The sequence below is a fragment of the Lathyrus oleraceus genome, chromosome 2 (assembly GCF_024323335.1).
Source record: "Lathyrus oleraceus cultivar Zhongwan6 chromosome 2, CAAS_Psat_ZW6_1.0, whole genome shotgun sequence".
NCBI lineage: Eukaryota > Viridiplantae > Streptophyta > Magnoliopsida > Fabales > Fabaceae > Lathyrus > Lathyrus oleraceus.
Genome location: NC_066580.1, coordinates 65,923,234 through 65,930,603, shown reverse-complemented (window position 1 = coordinate 65,930,603; position 7,370 = coordinate 65,923,234). Strand labels below are relative to the sequence as shown.

Below are 7,370 nucleotides of genomic sequence, written 5' to 3'. Positions count from 1 at the left end.
GTAACTGCCTGCTGCCAAAAGGTCTTCAACGTGGCTAATTGCATGGCGTGGATATAGGGCCCAACACTCCTCAACGTCTCTTCAAGTCTCTGAGGCGTTACTTGCGCCAAAAATGTAGGGGAATGGTGTGACGTTCGTCACAAGGCTGTTTTGCGTGACGCTCGTCACGCCCTCTGTGACGTCCGTCACAGGCACAACATTTGTGTCTTGCGCTTTGGGTTGGGCTTTGGCATTTGGTTCTTTTTCTCTCCTTTTTGCACCTCCTTTTCTTCCATTTTTACTTGTGCTTCAAAATAAACCACCTGAGACAAATAGGAAGAAAATACCACGTAATATCTTATAAAATGAAGTGAACTGAAATAAATAGTCATAGAATTTAATGGAATTAAGTCCTAAAATATGATATAATTTCGTGTTATCAACGGTTAGAATTTATACACCTGTAGTAGTATGAATCGGTGGATCAATCAGGGTGTGGCTTGAGTAGTATGCTGGAATGTCTCCTCCTTCATAGAGCTTTAGTCTTTGTCCATTTACAATGAATGGACTACAGGTATCGTTCTTGATTTCTACGGCTCCGGATCTCAAAATCTTGGATACTTCGAAGGGGCCAGTCCATCTTGAACGTAGCTTTCCAGGGAAAAGTCGTAACCTAGTGTTGAAAAGGAGAACATAATCGCCTACATTGAAGTTTTTCTTTACTATTCTTTTGTCATGATAGGCTTTTGTCCTCTCTTTATATATTTTTGCATTTTCGTAGGCAGATTGCCTAAGTTCTTCTAATTTATGAATGTCCAGGATACGCTTTTCTCCAGCGGCTAAGTAGTCTAAATTCAAAGTTTTAATGGCCCAATAGGCCTTATGCTCTAACTCGAATGGTAAGTGACAATATTTTCCATAAACTAGTTGGTAAGGAGTAGTTCCTATAGGGGTTTTGAAAGCGGTTCTATAGGCCCATAATGCTTCTTGAAGCTTCTGAGACCAGTCTCTCCTAGAAATAGAAACAGTTTTCTCTAGGATTTGTTTTATCTCCCTATTAGATACTTCTACTTGGCCACTAGTTTGTGGGTGGTATGGTGTTGCTACTCTATGCCTAACTCCATATTTTCTTAAAAGTTTGTCAAATATTCTCGATATAAAGTGTGATCCTCCATCGCTTATGACTAAACGTGGTGTTCCAAATCTAGGGAATATATAGTTTTTAAATAATTTGATTACTACCCTAGTGTCGTTTGTGGGTGTGGCTATAGCTTCAATCCACTTAGACACATAGTCTACAGCTACTAAAATATACCTATTTCCTAAAGATGGTGGAAAATGTCCCATGAAATCTATACCCCATACGTCGAAGAGTTCTACTTCCTGAATGTTTCTTAGAGGCATTTCATCACGTCTTGAAATGTTTCCAGTGTGTTGGCACCTGTCGCATTTGACAATGTAAGCATAGACATCACGCCACATGGTATGCCAGAATAGGCCAGCTTGAAGAATCTTGGCGTATGTCTTAGAGGTGCTCGCATGTCCACCATAAGGTGCAGAATGACAATGCCCGATAATATTTTTTACTTCTTCTTCTGGGACGCAACGGCGAAAGATGCCATCTTTACCCCTTTTGAAAAGGAGCGGTTCGTCCCAATAGAAGTTTCTCACATCGTGGAAGAATTTCTTCTTGCGGTAGTAGTCAAGATCAGGGGGTACTATATCAGCAGCTAGGTAATTAACGAAATCTGCATACCAGGGTACGTTATTTATTGCTAAGGAATTTTGGGAATGCTCATAAGGATCTAGGTTATTTGCTTCAATGGTTTCTACTTTAGCTATCATTCTATCATAGACGAAATCATCATTTATGGGTATTAGTTCAGGTTTTAGATGTTCTAGCCTAAAAAGGTGATCGGCCACTACATTTTCAGTGCCTTTTTTATCTCTTATATCTAAATCAAACTCTTGTAGTAATAGAATCCATCGGAGTAACCTGGGCTTGGCATCTTTTTTACTTAATAGGTAACGAATGGCAGCATGATCGGTGTAAACAATAATTTTTGCTCCTACTAGATAAGATCTAAATTTGTCTATAGCGAAAACTACAGCGAGTAATTCTTTTTCGGTTGTTGCGTAATTAAGTTGGGCAGCATCTAGGGTTCTACTGGCATAATAAATGGTATGTAATTTTTTATCTTTCCTTTGTCCTAGAACGACTCCAACTGCATAATCACTAGCATCGCACATTATCTCAAAAGGTTCTGACCAATCGGGCGGTTTCATAATGGGTGCTGAGATTAATGCTTGCTTTAAAAGATTAAATGCGTCATTACATTTTTCGTCGAAAATGAATTCGGCATCTTTCATTAAAAGTCCGGTTAACGGTTTTGTTATTTTGGAGAAGTTCTTGATAAAACGCCGGTAGAATCCAGCGTGTCCAAGAAAGCTTCGGACTTCTCTGATTGTTTTTGGTGGTTTTAGGTTTTCTATAACTTCTATTTTAGCTTTATCTACCTCTATACCTTTTTCAGAAACTATATGTCCTAAAACTATTCTTTCGGTCACCATGAAATGACATTTTTCCCAATTTAGCACAAGGTTCACCTCCACGCATCTCTCCAGGATTTTCTCAAGGTTAGCAAGACAATTGTGGAAATCGAATCCTCAAACCGAGAAATCATCCATAAACACTTCCATGATACCATCTAGGTAATCTGCAAAGATTGACATCATGCAACGTTGGAAAGTAGCTGGGGTGTTACAGAGGCCGAAAGACATTCGTCTGTAGGCAAAAGTTCCATAGGGGCATGTAAAGGTAGTTTTTTCTTGATCTTCGGGGTGAATAGGTATTTGGAAGAATCCAGAGTATCCATCTAAATAACAGAAGTAAGAGTGTCTGGCTAGACGCTCCAACATCTGGTCTATAAATGGTAAAGGGAAATGGTCCTTCATAGTTGCTTTATTTAATTTTCTATAATCTATACACATCCGCCATCCTCCTTCTAAACGTTTTGCTACATGTTCGCCTTTATCGTTTTGCACGACTGTGATGCCTCCCTTTTTAGGTACTACATGCACAGGGCTCACCCACTTACTATCCGAGATCTGGTAGATTATACCTGCCTCAAGCAACTTAAGAACTTCCTTCTTAACAACATCACTCATTATAGGGTTTATTCTTCTCTGATGCTCCCTAGAGGGTTTTGAATCTTCTTCGAGCGAGATCCGATGCATGCATATGGATGGGCTTATACCTTTCAGGTCAGAGATATTATATCCTAAGGCTAAGGGATATCTTCGTAAAACGTCTAAAAGTTGGTTCGTTTCCTCTTGGCTCAAGGTAGCACTGACTATAACTGGACGGTTCATCTTTTCATCGAGGAACTCATATCTCAGGTTCTTAGGCAGTTCCTTAAGTTCTAGGGTTGGTTTCTTAGGGAATGGTATAGGATCTGGAGTAAGGGATAAACATTCGTAAAGGTTATCATCGATGTAAGGTTCTTTAAAATCATCATCTTCCTTTATGGGGGTTGATGGTAACTTAATAATTTCTTTTTGTTCTAATTCTCTAACGCATTCATCAATGATATCTAAGGCATAACACGAGTCTCCCATCACAGGTACCATAAGAAATTTCGAAAGTATAAATTCTATTTTCTCGTCACCTACCTCAAATTTCAACTTTCCTTTCTTGACATCTATTATGGCTCCTGCAGTTGATAAGAATGGTCTACCTAGAAGAATTGGTATATCAGTGTCCTCTTTGATGTCCATGACGACAAAATCAGTAGGGATAAACAGCTGACCTATCCTAACAGGAACATCTTCTAAAATGCCTATCGGATATTTAACGGATCTATCGGCTAACTGAAGTGACATCTTAGTGGGTTGTAATTCTCCTAAATTTAATCTCTCACAAACTGCTAGAGGCATTAAGCTCACACTAGCTCCTAAGTCTAGAAAAGCTTTTTCGATGACATGATTACCCAAAAGGCAAGGAATGGAGAAATTTCCAGGATCTTTATCTTTCTTTGCTAATTTGTCCTCGGAAATTGCATTACATTCCAAAGGCTTCGGATTGTCAAGTCTACATTTGTTGGTAAGGATGTCTTTCAGAAACTTTGCATAAGAAGGTATTTGGGTGATGGCTTCTGTGAAAGGGATTTCTACATGAAGTTTTTCTATAACTTTAATAAATTTTTGGTACTGTTTATTGGTTTGGGTTTGTTTGAGTCTTTGCGGATATGGTATAGGTGGTTTATATGGCGGGGGTGGTACGTAAATTTTATCTTTAGGTTCTTCTCCTTTCTCTCGACCTTCCTGGTTTTCAGATTCCTCTGGTTCCTTTACTTTGTCCGGGGGTTTGGTACATTCCTTAGAAGTTTCGGGTTCACTTAATCTTGGGTTTGGTGGCTCATCATAAGCGTTCCCACTTCTTAGGGTAATGGCATTGGCTTGTCCTCTCGGATTTTGTTGAGGTTGTCCAGGGAATTGTCCTCTAGGTGTAGTCTGAGGGGCTTGGTTTAAAGCTACCTGAGAGATCTGGGTTTCAAGCATCTTGGTATGAGTAACTATTTGGTCAACCTTGGTTCCTAACTGGGTAATCAATTCGTTAACATGAATGTTTTTGATTCATGAACTCCTTGTTTTGTTGGGTTTGAGCGGTGATAAAATTTTCCATAATTTTCTCAAGGCTCGGCTTTGGTGGTACATGTTGCATAGGTTGATTTGATCTAGGGGCTTGATAACTAGGTCTCGGAGGTGCATTATTTTGAATAGGGTTATTGTTTTTATAGGAGAAGTTAGGGTGATTCCTCCATCCAGGGTTATAGGTATTCGAGTATGGGTTCCCTTGGGTGTAGTTCACTTGCTCGGAGTGGGTTTCGTTTAATAGACTGCATTCTGCGGATTGGTGTCCTTGGGTTCCACATATCTCACAATCCGACGAAACTGCGGCTACAGTATTCGGGTTCGTGTACATATGCTCGACCTTGAGGGCTAATGCGTCCATTTTAGCTTGCATCATGTCTATAGAGCTTAGTTCATGCACTCCTCCTTGGGCTTCCTTCTTCTCAATTGTCGCTCGTTCGACTCCCCATGATTGATGGTTTTGAGCCATGTCTTCGATGAGGGCACTAGCTTCAGGGTAAGGTTTGTTCATCAGAGCACCACCTGCGGCAGCGTCGATGGTCATCTTTGTGTTGTAATGAAGTCCATTATAGAAGGTTTGAATGATTAACCAATTTTCTAAACCATGATGTGGGCATGCTCGTAACAACTCTTTATATCTCTCCCAAGCTTCGAACAACAATTCTCCTTGGTTTTGGGTAAATCTAGTTATATGGTTTCGAAGAACGGCGGTCTTACTCGGGGGAAAATATCTAGCAAGAAAAACTCTTCTAAGGTTATCCCAAGTCGTAATGGAATTAGGTGGAAGGGAATCTAACCATGATAGAGGTTTATCTCTGAGGGAAAAAGGAAATAATCTTAAACGTATTGCCTCAGGAGAAGCTCCATTGGTTTTAAAAGTATATGCTAATTGAAGAAATATTTTTAAATGTTGGTTAGGGTTCTCGGTAGCGAAACCCGCGAATTGTCTCTGTTGCACTAGTTGCAACAGGAATGGTTTAAGTTCAAAATTATTAGCTGGGATGATTGGGTTTACTATACTAGAACTAGGTTCTTCGTTAGATGGTTGAGCGAAGTCCTTAAGAGGTCTTTGGTTTTGATCTTCGGCCATAGCTCTCTTAATTCTATGAAAGCATAAACGTGCGCGAGCGTAACGTTCAGGTTCCGCCGGAGGGTTTACTAAACTTAAACTTCCGGTGCTGCGAGTTCTTCGCATCGACCGACGGGAAATAACCTAAGTCTAAACGATATAACAACAGGAAAATGAATTTGATGAAATTGGTCCCCAGCAACGGCGCCAAAAACTTGATGCGTTGTAAATCTTGATGTTCGCAAGTGTACGAACGCGTCAGAGTAATATAAAAGATTATCGAACCACAAAGACCAAGTGTCAATCTATCGTTATCTATTGTTATGGTGTTTGTCAAAGGCAATTAAAATAGGTGTTTTTGTAGTGTGCAATTGAAAAGTAAAGTTTTAAAATAAATTTAATTAATAAAGACAGGGTCGAATGTAATTCACATAATTAAATGATAATCCATGTACTTGCTAATAAAACTACTTATGGGCAATGTTTCCTACTTTGAAAAGAACTAATTTAACGGGAACTGTCGCTTTCGCGTATTCAGAACCGAGTTGTACTCCCTAATCAAACCCTCTTATTGTCACTTATAAAAAGGCGCGCATTGCGTTAGAGTAGTAAACCTATTTTTAAGAAATATAGTATCTTGACTAAGTTGAAAAGTATTATAACCTGGAATTCTTAACCAAAAGAGGTTCTCACGAACCAGACTCTAAACTTATAAACGCGTCCGAAAATAGTTTCAAAATCTCTTTTCTTCTTGATGTTAAAAACTCCTAATGAACTAGACAAAGCGCTTTCGCTGTTTTTGAAGTAGTTAAAAACAATTAAGTTTAAAAGAACGTTGGACGGATTTCGATCTTACCCAACGGAATTGAAGTGCGGGAAAACTTAATTTGAAAGTTAAAATAGCCCTTTAAGTGTTTCTACGAACAATTGTACGGATTACTGGTTTAATTAAGATCCTTACATTTTAGCCTTATGAATTTAGCTAGGCATGGTAAAGTAAAAGTGCATTAAAATAAATAAAAGTAGTGCGAGTGCGGAAAGTAAATAATTTAAAGCGAGTGCGGAAAATAAATAATTTAAAGTGAGTGCGGGAAATAAATAATTTAAAGCGAGTGCGGGAAATAAATAAAGTAAAAGCGAGTGCGGGAAATAAATAAAGTAAAGGCGAGTGCAGGAAATAAATAAAGTAAAAGCGGGTGCGGGAAATAAATAAAGTAAAAGCGAGTGCGGGAAATAAATAAAGTAAAGGCGAGTAATAAAAACCTGTTCCAATCGGAGGGCTGAGTAAATTGCAATGCGGAAAAGAAAATGGCGGCAGGATTAACTTCCTTCCAAAGTGCTCCAAACTCGAGTACAAACTCTATCACAGACTCAATTACACAATTGTGGTAACACTCCAATGCGAAGCGATTACCACTTTATAAAACTGAATGTATGCCTAAGTGAAACAAAGTTGCTTCTGATTTCGCCTTGTTCCAACGTTCGGATCTTCGTCTGCTCTAAGTTTGGGTGATTGTAAAACTGAATTCGCGTTTCTATTTATAAGGAAATAAAAAAGGTGGAATTGACTTGGATGCCCTTCAACTTGAAAATAGAGGAAACCGTTTTCCTCTTGTGGCGCCCGCCACAAGGCCATGACGCCCGCCACAAGCACAAAGTGGGGCGCCTT

The 7,370-nt window shown here is 39.2% G+C and overlaps 1 non-coding gene across 1 annotated transcript; it reads left to right on the top strand.

Moving 5' to 3' along the window:
- The first annotated feature begins 5,231 nt into the window (after positions 1 to 5,231).
- LOC127125094 (small nucleolar RNA R71) lies at positions 5,232 to 5,338 on the top strand. The gene has a single exon (XR_007804555.1). It is a non-coding gene; the product is annotated as a small nucleolar RNA R71 (small nucleolar RNA).
- The last annotated feature ends 2,032 nt before the right edge of the window (positions 5,339 to 7,370 follow it).